Source organism: Tachysurus fulvidraco, chromosome 6 (assembly GCF_022655615.1).
Source record: "Tachysurus fulvidraco isolate hzauxx_2018 chromosome 6, HZAU_PFXX_2.0, whole genome shotgun sequence".
Taxonomy (NCBI): domain Eukaryota; kingdom Metazoa; phylum Chordata; class Actinopteri; order Siluriformes; family Bagridae; genus Tachysurus; species Tachysurus fulvidraco.
The window spans coordinates 7,351,382-7,374,899 of record NC_062523.1 but is presented as its reverse complement, the minus strand read 5'-3'; the positions used below and the strand labels follow the sequence as shown (position 1 = coordinate 7,374,899).

Genomic DNA, 23,518 nt, shown 5'->3' with positions numbered 1-23,518 from the left:
CAGAGATATAAAAATATATATATATATATATATATATATATATATATATATATATATAGTTATATTTGCACATCTTTATTATTGCCACATACATTACAGCGGAATTATATTCTTCACATACCCCAACTGAGGAGGTTGGGGTCAGAGTGCAGGGGCAGCTATGATACAGCACCCCTGGTGCAGGAAGGGTTGAGGGCCTTGCTCAAGGGCCCAGCAGTGGCAGTTGATCCACCACTGCCCACCATTAATATATACAACCTCATATCCAACAGATGACTTATTATTCAGTCTTTATTCAATAAGAATTACATGTTTCATTAACTCCAAAAGTAATCTATTGGTGCTATGTTACAGACTCAAATGATTTATTACAGTAAATTTATAAGCAACTATTAAGGACTGTTTTGATTCATTTTAGTTCATTTTAATTCATTCATTTGTAACATGAAATAAATACTGGACTTTCTCATGTTCTTGACACCCCACAAAAAAATTGTCATTTAATATATATTTACTTTTTTAAAGTGTTTTGGAAAATAAAAAACATTCTGTCAGCTGGTTTCTTGTTTTTATTAAAATGTGTGTGATATCCGTAGCAATACAAAAGTGTGTATATACTCAACATGTGTTTTATTAGTGGAAATCCAAAAATCTAGGAAAAAAACTTTCTTTTTGCAGAAAGTGAGATAAGAAAGTGTCACACTATCCAGTCCATGTAAAGTGATGACAGTCACAATGTATTTAATAGTGTAACCCAAAACCATAAATAAAATGCATAAAATGCATATATTATGCATATAAAATGCATATAAAATGCATTTTATATGCATAATATGCATATAAAATGCATATATTTGGATTGTTTTCCCTTAATAATAAAAACCTTCATATAAACACTGCATGTTGTGTTTACCTGTGTTATCTTTGACTAATATTTACATTTGTTTGATGATCTGAAACATTAAAGTGTGACAAACATGCAACAAAATAAAAAATCAGGAATGGGCCAACACTTTTTCACACCACAGAATTTCATAAGTCTAGTATGTAAGTATGTTGAAATGTAACCATCATGACAACAAAGAATAAGAAGAAACCTTTATTATTGTCAGATATACATTACAGCACAGTGAAATTCAATGTTCTATATTATAAATTCTATCATTACAGTCTATGTCTTAAGTTGTTGGCTTCCTATAGACTTTATACTTTGTACAAAGGCATGGCATGCCCCTTATTTTAATTCATGCAAGAGTTCAACAGTAGACCACATCCTTTGACATCATATATGGCCTGAAAGACTTTTTACAAATTTACAAGAAAGGTGTTAGCTTGTTGTTTTCAGAAAAAACACAAGTATGTAATTTCAGCCAAAATGCAATGCAGTATACAAACTTGTGTCTGGATTGTTTCTTTAACTATAGACAATGAGATAAAACAGAAAGGATAAAAGTGGCTAATTTTAAATGATCTTGTGTCATTTTCTTTGTTTCTCAAGACTTTCACATGTTGAAATATCAGGGCTGAATGGAATCACAGTGTATACCACAGTGGTGTACTGGGGAAAAAAGCAAGGTTATACCATATGTAAGTAACACTTATAACATGGATTTATACAAGAGAATATGAAAATGAGGAAATTTTTAATTTACTTACTTCAGTTTCACAATTGGTTCTTTTGGTTGGACCTTAAAAGGGTATTTGAAAAATGAATTAAAATTTAGTTTAGTTTTAGTGTAGTGAAATAATGCTTCAACAGAACAGCAGAAAATTACAGAATGGTATCATTTTACTCACACCCACGTCGGCATTTGGTCAGATAGCAGATCAGCATCACTATCGTGAGAACGAGGACTAATGTGGTTACGATTGTGTCGGTGTCTGTATAGGTTTAAGATGTAAAAAGTTATGCTTATTAACAGGTTAGATTAATTCAGTTAATTTTCTTATAAAATGATTAATAGCAAAGCTTAATTATTCATGTAAGAAGAACCGATAATGTGTTTTAAATTTATATAAAAGGATGCATGCCATGTGTGTGTTGGGGGGGGATCTCACTAGGAACCTGGTTCATGGTAAATCCACAGGAAATTATAAAAAAAAAGCAAGTGCAAGCAAGTGAGATTTACTTTCTTGTGGTTGGGGTACGTTAGCTACAGACACAAATGCTGATATAGACACAAATACAAATTATGCATTACTTATGCACCTTGGCCTGTAGTAATGACATCTCCTTCTTTTTTATACCGTGTATTAGGAAAAATGACAATAAAGCATGAGTTGAGCTGATTTGAGACATATAGATACAGACACAAATAGAAATATGTTAAAAAAATGTAGGCCCTCACTTTCAACAGAAGTTGCCAGAATGCTTCCTGTGGAAAATAGTTTCAGCAACATTTAAAACATACATTATTGTAATTTACATTATTGTTTGTTGCTCTAAGTAGGATCACCCTAAACACCAATAAAAAGAGATTTGATTCCATTCCTTACCTGAAACATTGACGTCAATGTTGTGGCTTTCTACTGAAAAGCCTGATGTAGTAACCTTACATCGATAAATGCCAATATCATCTGGTACAAAGTTCCTGAAGCTCAACTATGAGATTATCTCCTTCAAGCCTGTTTGTTCCTCTGTAATTGTTACCTGATTTGTTACATTGATGTGTATAAAATTGTTTGTGTCATAAATTTTTATCCATTCAACAACAGGAATCTCATTACAGTATGTCACAGGGCAAGAGATGTTTAACTGGTGTTCGATGGAGGCTGTGTAAAAGGTGTTCTTCTTAAGTTTGATTTCAGGGACACATGAAGTAACAGAATCTACAGGAAGCAGAGATATAAAAAAAATTACAGCCCTTACAGTTATATTTGCACCTCAAACATATTTTTAGCTCTGCAATTATGAGATTTATGAGGTGTAAAAACGGACAAAAGACCTTATAATACTACAGTCACAAGTGTGATAAACTTGGCTCTTTTGGTGGTCGGTTTGTGTTCGGGCCTCAGTCATTAAACATTTTAAAGCTTCGACAGAAAGGAATGTGTTAACTCTATAATAAACTTAGAAATTATCCTGATTTATAAATTGCTCAAAAGCTTTTGGCTACACAATTCCACTTGACCATATACAGTTGCAAAAGTACATGATTTGTAATCACAATTTTCAATGGCACACAAATTTTAAGCTGGATCCTCTCAAGGTTTCTTGCCCTTAATGTCTCAGTGAGTTTTTCCTCACCAATGTTAGTTCTGGCTTTGGTTATTAAGGATAAATCATTTTTATTTTGAATTTGAAAATTGTCTATTGTAAAAAGCGCTATTCAAATAAAATTGAATTGAATACACTGTTTGACCTACTGAATATCAAGAATCTGTCTACAGATTCACACAGACACAAATTCAGATACAGTTAAAAACACAGGCATATACACATATCAGTGAAAAGACTTGACTGCTAACTATTCAACCACAAAAAGAAAAAAAACTGTGAAAAAATGTAGGCCCTTACTTTCAACAGAATGCTTCCTGTGGAAAATAGTTTCAGCAACATTTAAAACTTACATTATTGTAATTTACATTATTGTTTATTGCTCTAAGTAGGATCACCCTAAACAACAATAAAAGTAGATTTTGATTCCATTCCTTACCTGAAACATTGACGTTAATGTTGTGGCTTTCTAATGAAAAGCCTGATGTAGTAACCTTACATCTATAAATGCCACTATCATCTGGTACAAAGTTCCTGAAGTGTAAATATGAGATTATCTCATTCAAGCCTGTTTGTTCCTCTGTAATTGTTACTTGATTTGTTTCTTTGATGTGTACAAACATGTTACCAATGTCACCAATTTTTATCCATTCGACAACAGGAGTCTCATTACAGTATGTCACAGGGCAAGAGATGTTTAACTGGTGTTCGATGGAGGCTGTGTAAAAGGTGTTCTTCTTAAGTTTGAGTTCAGGGACACATGAAGTAACAGAATCTACAGGAAGCAGAGATATAAAAAAAAATTACAGCCCTTACAGTTATATTTGCACATCAAACATATTTTGAGCTCTGCAATTATGAGAATTATGAGGTGTAAAAACAGACAAAAGACCTTATAATACTACAGTCACAAGTGTGATACACTTGGCTCTTTTAGTGGCCGGTTGTGCTCGGGTCTCCATCATTAAACATTTTAAAGCTTCGACAGAAAGGAATTAGTGTTAACTCTATAATAAACTTAGAAATTATCCTGATTTATAAATTGCTCAAAGCTTTTGGCTACACAATGTTGTAGAAAGTTTTTATTATTCATAATCTTTAAGCTGGATCCTCTCAAGGTTTCTTCCTCATATCTTCTCGGTGAGTTTTTCCTCACCAGCGTTAGTTCTGGCTTTGGTTATAAAGGATAAATAATTTTCATTTTGAATTTGAAAATTGTCTATTGTAAAAAGCGCTATTCAAATAAAATTGAATTGAATACACTGTTTGACCTTCTCAATATCAAGAATCTGACTTATCTTGTGCGTCTACAGTGACAAAGAAGATGAAAGCCACGATTAAGCCATTAAATGTTGACATTATGTATAGAAAGTTTCTGTTCATTGTGAGCAATTAAAAGAGAGGTGTCCGATTACCTAAAACAGGTAAACTGCAGAATCTGAATCTGTGTGAAAGGCTATCGTGTAATGTAGCTCTAAAGAACCACCAAAGCTCTCACTCTGTCTCTTTCTTTCTCTTTCTCTCACTCCCCTCTTCCTGTCTTCCTTCTCTATATTTAATTCCCCCATTTTTACTCTCCTGTAGCATACTCACTGGTCTTTTTATTAGGAACACCTGTATAATCATTCATGCAAATATTCATGGGGCAGCAGCTCAGAAACACAGATAATGTTGATGTTAAACTCAAACAGGAGTAAAACGCAAAAAGTGAGTTGAGTCGCTTTCGGCATGGTTGCTGATTTCTAAGTTCGAATGTTTTTTACTAGAGAATTGTAAATGCTATTTACACATGATGTCACAGGGCAGATGCTTGGAGATTAGATGCAAGTTCAGGGTGAGTCACAAAAACTGGAATAGTGAAAATAATAATAACTAGTTTGTAAAATTAGGAACAGCTTCAAAAGGAAAAGGTGAACAATCCAAAAATGTCAGGAAATGTGCAGATATAGCAGATCAAACAGTTTGAGTGTATCTCAGATTAAATATTTGAAGAGTTGAATTATTCTACTTGTAAAACTGCAATACTAGATCAAAATCATGGCATCTCTTTTTTGCATATTTTGACTTTAATAAACATATTTATCTTTTTCATCTGCCCTGCACAGGTTCTATTTTATTGTTACATCTTGCTAACTAGCTAGTAACAATCAATATTACCCACTAGTTTTACATTAAGCTATAGCTAGACTACATTTACAGCATTTAGCAGACACCCTTATGCAGAGTGACTTACAACTGAGGGTTAAGGGCCTTGCTCAAGGGCCCAGCAGTGGCAGCTTGGTGGACCAGAGGTTCAAACCCATGACCTTCCTATCAGTAGCCCAACACCTTAACCACTGAGCTACCACATCCCACAAGCTAGACTTGCTAAACAGTTATATTCAGGTTTAATCCACACAATTTGTTTAACCCTTTTTACCAGTACACTGGTGTTCCATTGTTGGGTGGAATAAAAAGGCTAGTATTTACGATATGTATAAATATAAAGAAATCAGTTAGATGTTTGAGAAGATTAGTCAGAATATTGTGTGTTTGTATTGTGAAAGCTTTTTTATCTTTGTTGGAATAACCATATGAACATCTCAGAGAGCAGATGTGGGTTTCAGATCACCATTTATTTTGAAGATAAACATAAACAGATGTAACGCAAAGATAAACAGATGTACAAACAATAAAAAAACATTCATTAGAGAGGGTATTTTCGATGGTCGGTTTGAACAAAATCTCAACACGAAACAGCTTGTCTCTGGACGGGACATTGTCCTCAATCATGAGCCTAAAAATGTCTGGGCTTGAGCCGAACTGTTTTATATGGGAGCAACATTACAAATGATAAAGGAGTCCAAAAAGGCAACAAACACTTACAATAAACAACACCAGTCATAATCTCTCTCTCTCTCTCTCTCTCTCTCTCTCTCTCTCTCTCTCTCTCTCTCTCTCTCTCTCTCTCTCTCACACACACACACACACACACACACACACACATACACACACACAAAACACACACCACACACACACACACACACACACACACACACACACACACACACACACACACACACACACACACACACACACACACACACACACACACACACACAATTATTCCATTAATAAATGGAAATTTATTATACTTTGTATTTGGTTAAAATGTGGTCAGTGATCCTGGTGAAACAGTTTTCTTTTCTTTTTTTTTTTTTTATTTTGGGGTTGGAGATGTCACTCTTGCCTCTCTTCAAAACTTGAGAGCCCTGCATCTGTGTCATGTACAACATACTGTAACTTCATCCAGGGTAACAGCGCAAAGGAGCTAACCGATATTGGTGTAAGTTGCTTGAAAGCTTGCTGAGTTATAAATCTCCAAATTTTGAATGGGTAAGTAAAAAAAGAGAGAGAGATTTACCATAAATCTGATCGCTTAGAAAAATAATAGCAACAAACTTCAGACCTGGATCAACAACTTGTATGATTTTGGTACATAACCCCCTAGTAGGATAATTATGAAAACTACTGATTCTTAAAGGCCTGAGTGTCTACTTTTAAATGAGCCATTAAACATCACTGTGAAGTGTAAATGTCAAATGTCACTTTTTTCAGACTGTCAGCATAACTCTCATGCAGCACATGAAACTACCTCCAGGGTTGGGGGTTCGATTCCCGCCACTGCCTTGTGTGTGTGGAGTTTGCATGTTCTCCCCGTGCCTTGGGGGTTTACTCCGCGTACTCTGGTTTCCTCCCCCGGTCCAAAGACATACATGGTAGGTTGATTGGCATCTCTGGAAAATTGTCCATAGTGTGTGATTGCGTGTGTGAATGAGAGTGTGTGTGTGTCCTGTGATGGGTTGGCACTCCGTCCAGAGTGTATCCTGCCTTGATGCCCGATGACGCCTGAGATAGGCACAGGCTCCCTGTGACCCGAGAAGTTCGGATAAGCGGTAGAAAATGAATGAATGACACATTAGCTTGTGTACTTAGATAAGTATTAAATTACCAGTTAGTTTAAAGTCTTAGGGGCTGTCACTTGGCTGACTGTCAAATCTTCAAATCTGTTTACATTCACATTATCTTATAATAACACCAAATAGTTTCTTATTAATTTAATTACCAGAATAACAAGTATAGAAAACCTGTGGCTAACTAGAGATTTGTAAATGCTATTAACACATGTAACAGACCTACACCAAATGCACACATTCCAATATATATCCATCAATTTGTTTAAATGCTGTTTTTGCACACCTTGCACATACTGTCTCACATTTCAATTATTTGCTGTTTTGCCCAGTACTTTACATTATCTCAGGGACCTGCTGCTATGTCACTGTGTTCATTCCAGTATTTCTGCACATGTAATATTGTTTGAACCTACAGTATTTACACTCGTCGATGCTGTTCCTCTTTATTGTCTTTTTTGTATTGTCTTTTTTTTTGTATTGTCTTGTCATTTTTTTGTTTGCACTGTCTTTTGCCCTGCACTGTCTTGTCTGTCTTGTTTGTCTTGTCCTGCACTGTTTGCACCAGGTTGCACAGATGCACTTCATGTATCTATTACTACTTACTAAGTCCTCAGCTGGGTCTTTCATTTATGTAGCACCATGGTCCTGAAGAAAGGTTGTCTCATTTTACTGTGTACTGCAACGCAGTTGAAATGACATTAAATGCTTATTGACTTGACTTGACTGGATGTCACAACGCAGACACTTGGAGATTAGATGTCAGTGCAGGGTGAGTCACAAAAATTGGAATAATCAAAACAATAGAACTAGTTTGTAAAGTTAGGAACAGCTGCAAAAGAAAAGGAGGAACAATCCAAAAATATAGGCGAGAGAACAGCGTCAAACAGGTATAACAGATCAAACAGGTATAAACACATCCACTTAGGCTATGTTAGGTTAAAGTAGAAAGAAATCTTACTAAAATGTAGTACTAGGAAGGCTTGGTAATGTCACAAGCACACAGTAACTGAGCATATATTTCGCAACAGTGAATTGAAACAGAGGTGTTTAAAAAAAGAGTGCTAATCAAACATTCATCATTGTAAATGATCTACGGAGACTTTTCTTTCTCTGTTTTGGCAATGTCTGTCTTTAAATGATATGTAATCTCTTCTTGAAATGTTTAAACTAACACTTAAAAAAGGCTGTGTGCTGTTCTTGCTGTACTGTACTGTATGACTTTTCACACGGTATTTAGATTGTTGTACTTAGTATGTGATCAAGTAACCAGTATTGATGTAGACATTAAAAGAGACTCCGTAGCATTTGGGGCGTCTGCCTAATTCCTTGAATGTAAATGTAAATGTAAATGTGAAAACTGCTGAAATGACTCTCAAAGCTCAAGGCTGTGAAAGTGAAAGTTCAGGTTGTTGCTGAGCTGGAATCTATGTGGTAACTGTGTTCGCTTCATCAAGATTCACTTCCCAGATGCAAATTAACACAATCTTTTTCTTATTTTGTAAGATTCTATGACACAATGACATAAAGGAAGTGATTATCAATCTACAAATGTTTGTACCTACCGATAATCCTTTCAAAAATGATTCATATTCACAAATTGTTAAGTCATCGCACCTGATGCAGTTATTGCTCGAATGCTGAGTTATTAAACATATTGTAGTGTAGTTACTTCAATATGCCTACTTATTACACTGTTGCCAGATTAGACTGCCAGTTCTTAAAAGTTTTAAATCGCAGTTAACTATATGATTATAGCATGGATCAACACTCCATACTACAATTGCTTGTTACTTGCTTTTAATTGTTTGTATTTCTTTGTAATTGCTTTTTATAAAATAAATGTGATAGAAAAATAACCCAGGTATAAAAGAAACAACAAACAACTATGTAGCTAACAATTGTCAATAAAGAAAGAGATGCAAATAGAGCAAGATAGTTTAGAGGGAGGTGCAGAGCAACAACCAGCCCATACACAGACACTGACACACACACACACACACACCAAACACTAAGACACTTACAGCACAGATAATGAAACTGCTAAGATCTAGCATGCAGCTCTGCCAGACATTGTTTTTATTTTTATTTTTTTCCCTCTTGGACATGACTCAGGGTAAGTCTGACTGCTTGCAACTAATATGCTTTTTAAAAAATTGTTCCTTGACATATTATAAAAGATGAATAAATAACTTAACAGAATTGTGCACAAATGGCAGTAAATTCAGCACATGTTGCCAGGATTAAATTTTTAATATGTATGGAATTTGAAATTATGTTTTAAGTTTTTAAGTAAACATGTGTACAGCATTGTATGTCAATTAAATCCTCAAACAAGTACAAGAATGTGTGCATTGCGTTCCCCGGTATTTTATCAGATGTTTGCTCTTTTTTGTATCAACACACGTGATGCAGGATTTTAAAGAACATATCACTAACACTAAAGACAAAACATGATTGTTTGCATTAGTTTTAAACACCAGGTCTTTGTACAGATTTTTTTTTACTTTGTAAATTTGTTCAGAGTCACCAAAACCTGTGCCAAAACATTTATGTGGATCAGATGATCCATCTGATCCACATAAATTCTTTGGCACAGGTTTTGAATTCTGAAAGTTTATTTTCAACCAATACAATTCTGAACATCTGTGCTGAAGGAAAGAGGTTGACTAAGTGGAGCATGGAAGTGTGTGTGTGTGTGTGTGTGTGTGTGTGTGTGTGTGTGTGTGTGTGTGTGTGTGTGTGTGTGTGTGTGTGTGTGTGTGTGTGTGTGTGTGTGTGTGTGTGTGTGTGTGTGAGTGTATGTGTGTGTGCCCTTTGCTGGCTTATATTCAAACTTGCATCCTAGGAAAACTTCCCTGATCCATGATCAAGATAGAGCACGAAAAACACTGTCACCGTACAAGGCACCAGAAAGACTGGCTTTACATGATGCTTTACCAAATTACATAACAACAACACAGAGCAAACTTATTTAAATAAAATAGAGGATCTAAAAAACTTCAGATAAATATTAATTGCCAATTGCTGTTAACTTTCACAAAATGCTTTCAGACTAATTAATTATTGTTGATGTTATAGTTACTTTAGCAAAATGATGATTTCAACGATGATAAGTTATATATTGTAGTTATTCAATTTTAAAGGCACTCAGTCATTTAGTCATTTTAACCCCCCCCCCCCCCCCCACACACACACACACACACACACATACACACACACATACACCCACAATCATACAGTCATTTACAACTTTAAAATAGGAAAACGGAAATCACCAGTGAACTCAAACAAGACAAGGAACATGGACAGTGATGATCGAAGCAGGGACCCTTTAGTGGTCAGGTGGCTCATACCAATATAATACATACATTATAGATTACATCACAGCCCATAGAGGGTAGTGGTGGCTCAAGTGGTTAAGGCTCTGGGTCCTTGATTAGAAGGGAATGTGGATTACATGATGGTTGGGGCTCATAACTGTAACAACATTTTGTATTCATTTATCTTCATTAAACAATTTGTCCTTGGTGTGGTTGCATAAGTAGTATAGTAGTAGTAAGAGTATATAGTAGTAAGAAGTATAACTCTATAATCCAGTGTGTAAGGTAATGGAGGGCTCAGATGAAAGTCTTTTGTAAAAGTGACTTACTAATGAGACACAAGCAATCATATCCAAAACATCAGGCAAGCTCAAGGTTAATAAAATGCTTTGTTTAGAGATCTACAGTACAAACAGGATGTACTGGGCCATGAGATAAAGTTTCCTAGGTTACAGGGAAATCATTACACAGAATCGAATAATTCAGAAAAAGTCAGTGTCTCTGGAATGGCCATGTTTGTTCTGGAGTTTAGGGTTTAACAACATTTCATCTAAGGTGGACTAATATAGTGGGAAACTATAGCAGCTCAAACAAATTTACCAAGCAGCTTTACAGAAATATATCAGTAAATGGCCTTTGTGCAACCTGTACTAAAAAACCCAACTTAGATCCGACTGACTTGACAAATTTTAGACCAGTTTCTCATCTATCTTTTTTGTCAAAAATTTTAGAAAAAGTGGTGTTTAGTCAGGGGGGGCACGGTGGCTTAGTGGTTAGCACGTGCGCCTCACACCTCCAGGGTCGGGGTTCAATTCCTGCCTCTGCCTTGTGTGTGGAGTTTGCATGTTCTCCCCGTGCCTTGGGGGTTTCCTCCCCCCCCCGTCCAAAGACATGCATGGTACAGTAGGTTGATTGGCATCTCTGGAAAAGTGTCCGTAGTGTGTGAGTGCGTGCGTGAGTTTATGAGTGTGTGTGTATCCTGCCTTGATGCCTCACGTTGCCTGAGATAGGCACAGGCTCCCTGTGACCTGAGGTAGTTCGGATAAGTGGTAGAAAGTGAGAGAGAGAGTGAGTGGTGTTTAGTCAGTTACATGTTTTTTTTAGAACAAAGATTGGTGAACTTTACCAGTCCGGCTTCAGAAATATCATTCCACGGAGACAGCCCTTGTAAAAGTTTTTAATGATTTATTGGTGACTGTGGATGCTGGTGATTCAGCAGTGTTAATTTTATTAGACCTAACTGCAGCCTTCGATACAATAGATCATACAGTGCTGCTTTCACGGCTAGAAGAATACGTAAGTTTGCAGGATAAGGCTCTAAATTGGTTCAAATCATACTTGACTGAGAGAAGCATGGCAGTACGATTTGGATCATATACATCACGAACAGCATCGCTTATACAGTATGTGGTGTGCCTCAAGGCTACATCCTGGCCACAGACACTTTTTTCACTTTACATGCTCCCATCGGGGGATATTTTTAGAAGACACAATATAGCATTTCACTGCTATGCAGATAATTTACAAATATAAAATCTACCGTTAACAAATAGAAATAGTCTAGAACCCTGCCTTTCTGATATTAAAGCATGGCTGGCTTCTAATTTCTTATACCTTAATAAAAAACAAGACGGAGGCTGTAGTGTTCGGCCCTAGAGGAGCAAAGGGCGCAGCAGAGTTTAATCTTAGCCCACTGTCAATGAAAGTTAAAGAATGTGTTAAAAACTTGGGTGTATTTATTGATAGTTCTCTGAAGCTGAACACAGATAAATCATGTTGTAAAGTCTATTTTTTTTTTCATCTGAGAAATCTGGCCAAGATGAAATCTTGTCTGACATTTAAGAGTCTCGAAATTGCAATTCATGCTCTCATATCATCAAGACTGGATTATTGTAATTCGTTCTATAAAGGAATTAGTCAAGCCATGAACACATCACTCCGTCCCTGGTCTCCTTGCATTGGCTTCCTGTAGAGTACAGGATTGATTTTAAGTTACTTTTACTAGTATATAAATCTCTGCATGACCATCTAACGTATCAGATTTGTTAACTGAACATCAAACGGGAAGAACATTGAGATCAGAACTCAAAATTTACTTAAAATTCCAAGGACCAAGTTGAGCCGGAAAGAGAATCGTGCATTTGTGGCAGTAGCACCTAGACTTTGGAATAGCTTACCCATGTACGTCAGGGATGCTGATTCCGTACACATTTTTAAAATACAACTTAAGACATACTTGTTTTCCATGGCATATCCCTCTTGTTGAAATATTTTTTTATTATTACTCTTAATGTGTGTATTGCTATTATTAAAATTGTATTTATTTCTTTTTTTTTTGCTTAGATGTTGAAAAGCACATTGGTCAACATGTGTTGTTTGAATAGTGCTATTCAATATAAAGTATAACACTTTATAACAAGGAAGCCAGAGGTGAAGGTGGTAAGGAAAGGTAAACTTCTCAAGGCTTCTTCCTTTTTCTTCTAAGGGAGTTTTTCCTTACCACAGTCAACTCAGGCTTGCAAATAGTTGCAGAATTGCAAATAGTTATATATATATAAAAAATTAAAATATACTAATATATATATATATATATATATATATATATATATATATATATATATATATATATATATATATATATATATATATATATAGGGTTCAGTTAATACAGTTAGGATTGTCGAATGATTGTCAAAAATGTTTACTGACACAATACATGCATGCTGTCTGTCTCTGTGGCTTTTCCTCACAGGTTCCTTTCAACTTGTCCGAGTGGTTCCTGTTGAGAGTCATGGCACCTTTCAACATGATGTGTATCAATGTATAACAGAACCTGAGATGGAAAACCCAAAATACAGCTGGAGCAGGTAAAGGGCTTTAGTTTCATATTAACTATAAACTTTATTAGAAAAAAATAGACAGAGAGCCAGCCAGCCAGACAGACAGACAGACAGACAGACAGTCAGATAGATAGATAAATAGATAGATAGATAGATAGATAGATAGATAGATAGATAGATAGATAGATAGATAGATAGATAGATAGATAGATAGATAGATAGATAGATAGATAGGAAGGAATGAAGGAAGGAATGAAGGAAGGAAGGAAGGGTGAGGGATTGACATGAGTCAGCATATGACCAGAAAAGAAGGAAAGCTTTCAGGAAGTGTGTGGTAATGCATGTGACAGGAATAATTGTGAAACTGTGATTTCAGTCTGTTTGTGGGAAACAGAAGTGAAAACACATGTAAGGTGTAAAGACCTTTACTTAATTACTTTTACATGATTTTTAGATTAGGTTAGTTAGTATACAAACATAGTACTTAGCTAAATCTTCAACACTGACCATACTAATCAATAGTTTAATAGGATAATCATCAACAGTAGAGTTATTGCTAATGTTAGCCAGCTAGCTCGTCGTTAAGCTACATTACATTCACTGTGAGTAACAGTTAGTAATTAGATTAGATTAGATTAGATTAGATTAGATTCAACTTTATTGTCATTGTGCAAGGTACATGTACAGAGCCAATTAAATGCAGTTAGCATCTAACCAGAAGTGCATAGACGGGTTATTTACAAGTGGCAGTGTAATAAATAAGTGCATGAGGATATACAGAAGGTGTAGTAATATGTACATATAACTGAATAAGGGTATATATAGTGTAGTTTTTATATAAGTATGATACAGTATGAAGTGGTATGATAGATAGCTGTACAAAAGGAATGTCGTATATATATATATATATATATATATATATATATATATATATATATATATATATATATATATATAGACTAATCAGGTAACAGTAGCTTTAGTAATAAAAAAAAAAAGCTTAGAAAGCAAACAAAAGACACATACAGAGCTTTGAACTGACATTATCTACAACACGGTATAACAACATGCCTTACTTATTTTACTTTCTAAATAGAAAGGATTGGTCTGGACTTCCGGAAGGAGTCAAAGCAGAAGGGGATTTTCTATATTTCTTAAAATCGACTCCTGATCACAATGGTCTGTACATCTGTGAGGTTGTGAACCATAAACGTGCTGCAGCAGGTTCACTCTATCGACACATCAAAATAAGGAATAGCTCTGAAATTCATTCAGAGCTCTAACAGGTATCAGGTGACTACTGAATATTTTTTTAACGAGATAGAAATCGTTTAGGGCTGCTCTTGCTTTTAGACACTACTGAAAAATGTTCAGTGACTTATAAACCAGTCCATCATGTTCTGTGAGTGGAAAATATCTTGAGAGTCTTCAGAGAAAACTAGACAGACTTGTTTTCAGGGGAGGCTTTAACTTATTTGCTACAGGCCCTTAAGAAAATGAATGGAAGTGATGTCAAGAAACTCAGCTGTCTATGATACTCTACATTTACATTTACATTTACAGCATTTGGCAGACACCCTTATCCAGAGCGACCTACATAAGTGCTTAAATCTCTAGCATTGAATATATTAATGCTGGCTCACTAGGTTACATACTTAAGATACCATGAGTTTAAAACATTGTTCAAAGTTACAATGAAAAAGTGTCAAAGTTTTTTTTTTTTTTTTTTTAATTCAAAAGATAGGGAAAGAAGTGCCAGTTGAAATGTTCCCTGAATAAGTAGGTTTTGAACCGCCGCTTGAAAATAATCAGTGACTCAGCTTTCCGGACCTCTAGAGGAAGTTCATTCCACCACTTTGGTGCCAGAACAGAGAAGAGTCTTGTAGTATACAGTACTTGCCTCTTACCCTGAGAGATGGTGGAACCAGTCGAGCAGTGCTGGTAGATCGGAGGGTGCAGTGCGAGGAGTGATGAGGGCTTTTAGGTAGGAGGGAGCTGGTCCATTTTTGGCTTTGTAGGCCAGCATCAGTGTTTTGAATCTGATGTGTGCAGCTACCGGAAGCCAGTGGAGGGATCGCAGCAGCGGGGTGGTATGCGAGAACTTTGGCAGGTTGAAAACAAGCCGGGCAGCTGCATTTTGGATCATTTGCAGATTGCGTTCATAGGTAGACCTGCCAGCATTGTACTCAGTGTACTCTATATACTCATGTCCCTCACTTGAGAAATGGAAGAGGGTTTGGGCCGAGTGCTTGCTGTGATGAAGTGATATGACATATTTTGACTGTTCTAAATCTTCCTGGATGATCAAAACTATGTAGTTTCTGATGAAGACTCAGGAGATTAAGAGTCAGGATATAATCAAAGAGATTATCACACAGACAGCTTGAGCAAAAAGTTGAAAACAGCTGACTTTTTTTAAGAACACGAACAATGGCAAAAACTTCAAGTGAAACTACAAGTGAAGTTAACAATTCACATTGTCTCAAAGCAGCTTACAGAAGTATAGAAACAGAAGAGAAAAAAGAAATAAATATATATCGAAGAAGAAGAAGAAAAAGAAGAAGAAGAAGAAGAAGAAGAAGAAGAAGAAATAATATGAATACAGACATTTTATTATTTAACAAAATTATTAAAAATATTACTTTAAAATTAAATACTATACATCTCTAACATCTATCCCTTTTCCCCTATTTTTCCATTTGTTTTTCTAGAGAAGCAGCTTCCTGGAAAAATGTGAAAAAATACTCTGCATAATAAAGAAGAAACAGGAAGAAAGTGATTTTCTGTTGATTTGTGAAATATAATATATATAAAGCACACGTACATGCCCAAATTAAAACAAATAATAATAATAATAATAATAATAATAATAATAATAATAATAAGTATTATTATTATTATTATTATTTACATCCTTGAACACACTTGTGATACAAGAGTTCAGATTCTCTATTGAATCTGAGCTTTGATTTGGCCAATTATCACACATTTATGTTCTTATATTTGAATCAAGAATTGTGTAGCATTGTCTGTATGTTTAGGACTGTTATCCTATTAGAAATTGAACATCTGGACCATTTTCAAGTGCCTTTTGGACTGGAACCCTGACCAGTTTCCCAGTCCCTGCTGGTGAAACTCATCTCCACACAATGATGCTTCCAACATCATGCAACACAGGATGATGTTCTAGAGAAGCACATGTTTGTTTAGTTTCTAAAATTCCTTTCTGAAAACCTTTTTTCATTAAGGGCTTTCTACTCAAGTTGTTGCATAAAGTTCAGTTTTGTGGAGTGTCCCAGGTTATGGCTGTCCTGTGAATATATCAGGATAAAGATAGCATTATCACAGAATGTTACAAGTTTTAACATACAATTTTTCATGGTATCATAAAATTATGAACAGTAACATTTCATGATATAATGTTTAAAAAAACAAATTGATTTCATGGTATTGCCAGGTTAAAAGTGCTAATCAAAAATAGTATGTTAAAATTAGAACCTCGATGCAGCGTCACATGATTTCAAAGAAAGGCAGCATATGTGTGTGGTATGTTGTGTAATACTGAATGTAAACCTACTGCACTTATCTGAAAAATTCCAAAGTTCAAAGTTATGTAGTTTTAAAGTTATCTACTAATTTTGCACAACGTCCTTTATATACAGAATGCACACTGGTGTATTTGTCTTGTAGTGTTTTGTATTGTCTTTATAGTGTTTATAGCGTTTTTGTCTCACACTGTTGCAGCAGGTTACATGTTTCACTTTATGTGGCTAGAAATTTTGTAGCTCTGTGTTTGTTTTTTTGTGACCTTGGAGAAGTGGGTTCTACGTCAGCTATATATAGTTGAAATGGCAATAAAAGATTCTTGACATGACTTGACTTGTCTGGACTTGATTTGACTTGAATGAAGGTTGGGAGAATTTGCTTGTGGTTAAGCACAGATTACTCTTGCTTGCTATAGGTCAAGCACACAATATATTCCGTAAAAAAAAATACTGTAGCAAATTATTTGTTTTTAATATAGTCAAAATAATCTATTAGTATTTCCTATTAAATGATTATATCAAGATGATTAATCCTTTTTCTAGACACATTTTGTAATTTTTTTGTATTATATTGGCTGATTATTTTGCTAATTTTAAATATGAATAAAATAAAAATAATCTACCAATAGAATAAGAAAATTTAAAGCTTAAAAATGAATAAAATTTTTATTTGTATGAAACTTTGTTACAATGGAAATTGTCACAAGGAAGCTTTATAAAAATATAAAAATTCAGAATAAAAATTCTAAAATGTAAAATTTAAATTTAAAAAAACATTTTAAATTTAAATGCCAAAATTGTAAAATGTGCCTAAAAGTGCAAACTTTGACTAGATTTAAGATATTATCACTGGCTAAGATGTAAATGTTTGCAGCAAACCTGAGGTGACAGTGGCAAGAAAAAAAGCATGAATTAGTGTTTCTGCGTCATGCAGTGACATCATATTTCCTCTTAGCAATATTTCTGAGATTAAAGAAGGTTACCCTAAAGATATTGTCTACAGTACATGAGCTTCAAACGAAAAACCGGATTCAATAACAACAGCTTGTGACACTTTCTGAGGCACTCGAACTGGCCTAATGAACCAGTAACAGGATGTATTCAACAACATAGCATTCAAAGCACTTTTCTAAGCCACTTTGGATGAATGTAAATGGAATTCTGTCAAGCATTCTAATCTTTTATGGTTGTTGGTAGTGAATTAACTTGTATATTGTGCAATAAAAACAGTACAGTCTCTCATGCCTCACATCTGAAGCACGAATTAGTTTGTATAAGCTCATGTTTGTTTATTTAACAGGCCTCTTTTCAGAAATGTTCAGCCCTGAAAGGATATGGGCAATTAATTAAAGTTGTACAAATATACCAGTTTAGTGACCAAACAGGACACTTCTTCCTATGTGCATACTTTGATCCTATCAGCTGGTCCACATGGAAATCTACTCTTTGGTTAGATTAATGTTATAAGAATGCTAAGATGTTTGTGTGTGCATCTTTGTTTATGTGTCTCCTTCTTGTACTCGCTGTATGTTTATATCAGGATTCCAAGCTTTAATTCATTTGATGTCACCACAACATACATTCAGACAAAGCCTTCTTTAATTCACGTGTGTGGAACATGAGTACAGCTGTCATAACAACAGATCACACATTACTGTACATGTGTCTTAACTGGTAGATATCCAAAAAAGAATCATGTGCCTGCAATCTCACCAATCTGAGTAGTTTTTCAAAAATAAAGCACAAATCTTGACAAGTTGCTTGGAAAATTATTTTTTTTAATTATTTTTGGCCACAGAAATTGGAGGAGACAGATGTTATGAAAGCCTAGAGGGACTGTTATGAGTGCATGTGTAACATGACACAGAATCCTCTTGATAAGATAATATCAAATTACCCTCCTGGTTCAGGGTCAAGTAACTCAAACTCAAATTCTCATATAAACTGTCCTGATTGACCTAAAGTAACATTGAAAAACACAAAAGAACACTGTTGATTGCTGACACTATCACAATACAGGAACATGACATGCTTTATATTAAATGTCCTTCCAACACCCTTGACTACAGAACCTGCTCAGCTGCTTATGTAAGTCCTAATTATTTAGACACTAAATAATGTACACTACTTCAGATGTTTTCCCAACAGATCATGCTGCTGCTTGCCTGATGCATTTTTACTATAGTTTGTGACACCCTTAATCAAATCTGCAGTACATAGCATCAATCTATCGAGTCTAACTTCAACTGTTAAAGCCGGTGCATTTTGGCATATCTGAGTTTGAAAGGTTATGGAGGATTCAAGGGGAAAATGTTGGATTTGAAATAGAAGAAAAGAATCTAGCAGAGCAGAGAAGAGGAGATAATGTTCCGACACACAGTGCTTTAACTAAACAGTCTGTATGTGGGTGTATGTGGAAGCAACAACATCAGAAAAAAGATCAGTAAGATAAGTTTTAAAGAGCGCTAATCCAAGCCCTGTAACAGCACCAAGAACAAGAAGTACACCTTCAAGAGTACTCCAAGAAAAATAAAGACAAAATACTGTATGACAATAATAATAATTGGTGGCAAGGCCAAAATAACAAAAACAAAGCACAAATCTGACAAGGAAATTAAGGCATCTAAATAAACAAAAAATTAAGAGCATACAACAACCACTTCCCCAACGCCCTTCCTGGTCATAAAAAAGGAAAAAACTGAGAAACAAAGATGCCATCCATCCCCCTACAACCTCCTAATAAATAAACAAATCAAAGCAAATATATGTAATACTACAACAGCAACAAAAGAAACACAAAAATGATAGAAAGGACTGTTGAAGGTAATTCGTCACGTTTCTTCTTGGCTTCATATAACCTCATTGATGACTGGCACAGCTGCTTGGACAGCTGCAGATTGCTGACTGTGTAAAGTTTTGAGAATTCAGTTCAAGGCATGTTAGCAATTAAAGTAAAAAGAAAAGCAGATATGCTGCGAGTAGAGAAATTCTGCTGAAGACGTTCTGTGTGTGTTTTCATGCTGTGAATCTCCTGTTCTAACACATACTGTACCAAAGGTGTCACTGGATTCAGATCCACTGACTGTGAACACCACTATATAATAGATCCTGAACGTGCGATTTTGGGATTTGGAAAAAAAAAACCAAAATATAATAAATATAACATCAGTTGAAAGAATTTGTCTTTCAAAAATACTGAATAAATCTTTACAGTTCCAGCTAATGCTCTTCGAAAAAAAGTACATGTACTTAAACAAGAACAAATTAGGCATGCTGGCATTTTTTTCAAAATCCTTTATTTTTGGTAGATCTTTATCAAAATATATAATTATACCTCTTTTTCCACTCTTCTTTCCCAACCAACCATCCTGTTGTTCTTCATAAATGCTTTCAAAGGCAGTTCTTTTTGCTGAAACATGGTAATGGAACTAAGAACAGAACACCTTATGGCTGAAAATGCAATTAGCTGAACTGGCTGTGATTATAACTTTTTTGTACATTTTCCAACAGCTCCAAAAAGTAGTATGAAAAGTATGAAAGTGGCGAGCATTTTTTAGGTGTTTCTGCTGGCATTCTTCGAAGATGTAGGCTGCCCACTAAACAAAGATAGTCTACAGTGTTTTAACAGCTTTTCATATTTGCGTCTACGATTCCTGACTCCATTCTTCGCCTGTGGTAGAAATGATGTTTTTTAGGCCCAGGAGCAAGTACATTAATAAGTCAAACACTAAAATTGCCTCCACATCATGTTCTTTCTCTTTTGGAAACAAATAAAGGAACAAACAAATAATTAGAGAACTATGCTGAGCATCCTTGAATTCCTTTCCTACTTCCTGTTTGAGAAAGTTATATAATTTTATTAGCTTCTCAGAAGGTCAAAGTGACAGCGGGGAGACGAGCACACAGAATGATTTTCTGATAAGCTGAAACTCTAGTAGGGCTATAAAACAGTGGCATCAACAAACAGCAGTTCCTTCATAGATAAATTGGTGTGTGTAATAATGTTACACACTAATGAGTAGTGAGCACATTTCTATAGTGAATAGACATGTTATAAAAAAGGATCATTTCAGGAAATATGTGTCAACAGTGTATCTATTTATCTAGTATTACTATTATCATGCCTAACGGGTTGTGGAGGTACAACCTTTTTAATAACTATAGTATAGTATAGTATAGTATAGTATAGTATAGTATAGTATAGTATAGTATAGTATAGTATAGTATAGTATAGTATAGTATAGTATAGTAGAGCATAGTATAGTATAGTGTAGTATAGTATAGTATTTATAGTAAAAACTCACTGAGTACTTTATTAGGAATCTTCTTTAAGATTTTGGCCCATGTTGATATGCGTGTGTCACAAAATTCCTTAGATTTTCCAAGTCCACTTTCATGCTGTGAATCTCCCGTTCTATCACATCCCAAAGGAGTCATACTGGATTCAGATCCACTAACAGGGAACACCACTGAACCCATAGTCATGTTCATAAAAACCACATTGAGGCGACCTTTACTTTGAGACATGCTGCATTATCATGCTGGAAGTAACCATTAGAAGACGGTAACTTGTGCCCATTAAGGGATGCACGTGGTTATTACTAGTACTCAAGTAGTTGTGGCAGGAATGTTTGTTTGGTTATCGGTCTCTCAGTGGTTAAGGTGTTAGACTACTGATTGAAAGGTAGTGAGTTTGAATCCAAGGATGAAGCTCGCCAACCTTTATTCAATTGGACAGTCATATAATTGTAGGTTAGTAACAACCACGTGCCTCCTGTAGTGGGTACAAATACTGAAAAGGTAAATGGAATTAAGTGGCCTGATCAGCAAGATTCATCAAAACCATGTTTTTCTGATTCATCTGCTCCTTTTTTTCTTTATTGCACCATTCTGGGTAAAGGTTGTGACTATGGTTTGTGCAAATTCCAGAAGATTGATCAGTAATAGAAATGCCAAACCAGCTAACTGGCACCGACAATCATGTCAGAGTCAAGATCACGGAGATTGTATTTTATTTCTCATTTTGATGGCGTGGAAATCAGCATGATTTTATAAATTGCACTGCTGCATTTTATAAAATTGTATGTACAGTACAATACAGTACATTATAGTATAGTATAGTATAGTATAGTATAGTATAGTATAGTATAGTATAGTATAGTATAGTATAGTATACAGTGTAGGATAGTATAGTATACAGTATAGTATGTAGTATAGTATAGTATACTATAGTATAGTATAGTATAGTATAGAATAGTATACAGTATAATATAGTATAGTATAGAACAGAATAGTATAATATAGTATACAGTATAGTATACAGTATAGTATAGTACAGTATAGTATAATATGGCAAAGTATACAGTATAGTATAATATAGTATACAGTGTAGTATAGTACATAGCAGGGGTATTCAATTAAAATTCAAAGAGGTCCAGTTACTAAGATTTCCTCCCAGCAAAGGTCAGAATCTTATATTGTCACTTAAAATAGCGTACCCTCATGTTAATAAAATCAATAACGCACATACATTTCTATATAATTTATTGTTAAATTTCAAGTGTTTTCAAAGTCTGAACTTGTCTGGCACTTGAATGGAAAACAATACTGTAGTTGTCTTTACTACATGTCAAGTAACAGACAACAGACACTGAATTTCTTCTGAATAAAATAAATAAAAAGTGCAAACACAGCTTTGAGCAGCCTGAACTTAGGGCATATATTTCATGTAATGTAAAACATTCAGAATCTTCTGAATAAAATAAAAGTGCTTTTAGTCTTTAAGAAAAAAAAGAAACAAAAGACTTTTGAGCTGCCCCTTTTTAAACATTAACCATTAGTAATGTTACGTAATTAGGTGCATTACTGCCACCTTCTGGTCCGAAGTATGCGCAATCAGAAGCAATCTGTTTTTGGCTTGGCTTTAATGACGCTCCTGTCGTAATAACTAGATTAACTGCGCATGAATTTGATCTTTTTATTAATATCGAAGAGCTTATATAATCTTATGATATTAGATTATAATAAGGAGATGCTTAATATGATAATATTAGAATTTTAAAGGGTCCGGGCAGACCCGTCGCTCGGTCCGGATCCGGACCGCGGTCTGCCATTTGATGATGCCGGTATATAGTATAGTATAGTATAGTATAGTATAGTATAGTATAGTATAGTATAGTATAGTATAGTATAGTATAGTATAGAATAGTATAGTATAGTATAGTATAGTATAGTATAGTATAGTATAGTATAGTATAGTATAGAATAGTATAGTATAGTATAGTATAGTATAGTATAATATAGTACATATAATATAGTACATAGTAATATAGTATAATATGGTAAAGTATAGTAGTAAAGTCCCCAAAAGACCTCTTTTTGCCTACCTGATCCATCCTCTGCTTCTTGCTGCTTCTCATAACCAAGTCCTTCATCAGTAAACAGTAGATCTCAGCGCAGTAATTGTTGTACTGAATTGGTTCCCTTCTGATTTCTCTCTAGGTTTTGTGTCATCTCAAGGATTTTCCCCTCACGAATGTCACCACTTTCTTGCTCATTAGGGATCCAACCTCATATTTCTCTAAATATATCTTTTGTGTTCAGTACTGTAACAATGTCTCTTGTGAAAAGTGCTATGAAA

The 23,518-nt window shown here is 34.9% G+C and overlaps 2 long non-coding RNA genes across 5 annotated transcripts; one reads left to right on the top strand and one right to left on the bottom strand.

The window, feature by feature from the left end:
- Positions 1-1,084: 1,084 nt before the first annotated feature.
- LOC113653148 lies at positions 1,085-23,401 on the bottom strand. Of its 3 annotated transcripts, none has more exons than XR_007140848.1 (6): positions 23,265-23,401; positions 3,657-3,992; positions 2,497-2,829; positions 1,798-2,375; positions 1,657-1,688; positions 1,085-1,558 (listed from the first exon to the last, which is right to left on the bottom strand). It is a non-coding gene; the product is annotated as an uncharacterized LOC113653148 (long non-coding RNA). The 3 variants fall into 3 exon arrangements; XR_007140847.1 differs by having other exon boundaries at positions 1,798-2,829; positions 3,657-3,751; positions 3,846-3,992; XR_007140846.1 differs by having other exon boundaries at positions 1,798-2,829.
- Positions 9,058-17,207, top strand: LOC113653149. 2 transcript variants are annotated; one of them, XR_003443046.2, is made up of 4 exons: positions 9,058-9,286; positions 13,246-13,360; positions 14,430-14,626; positions 16,045-17,207. It is a non-coding gene; the product is annotated as an uncharacterized LOC113653149 (long non-coding RNA). The 2 variants fall into 2 exon arrangements; XR_003443045.2 differs by having other exon boundaries at positions 9,095-9,286; positions 14,430-14,619.
- Positions 23,402-23,518: the final 117 nt, after the last annotated feature.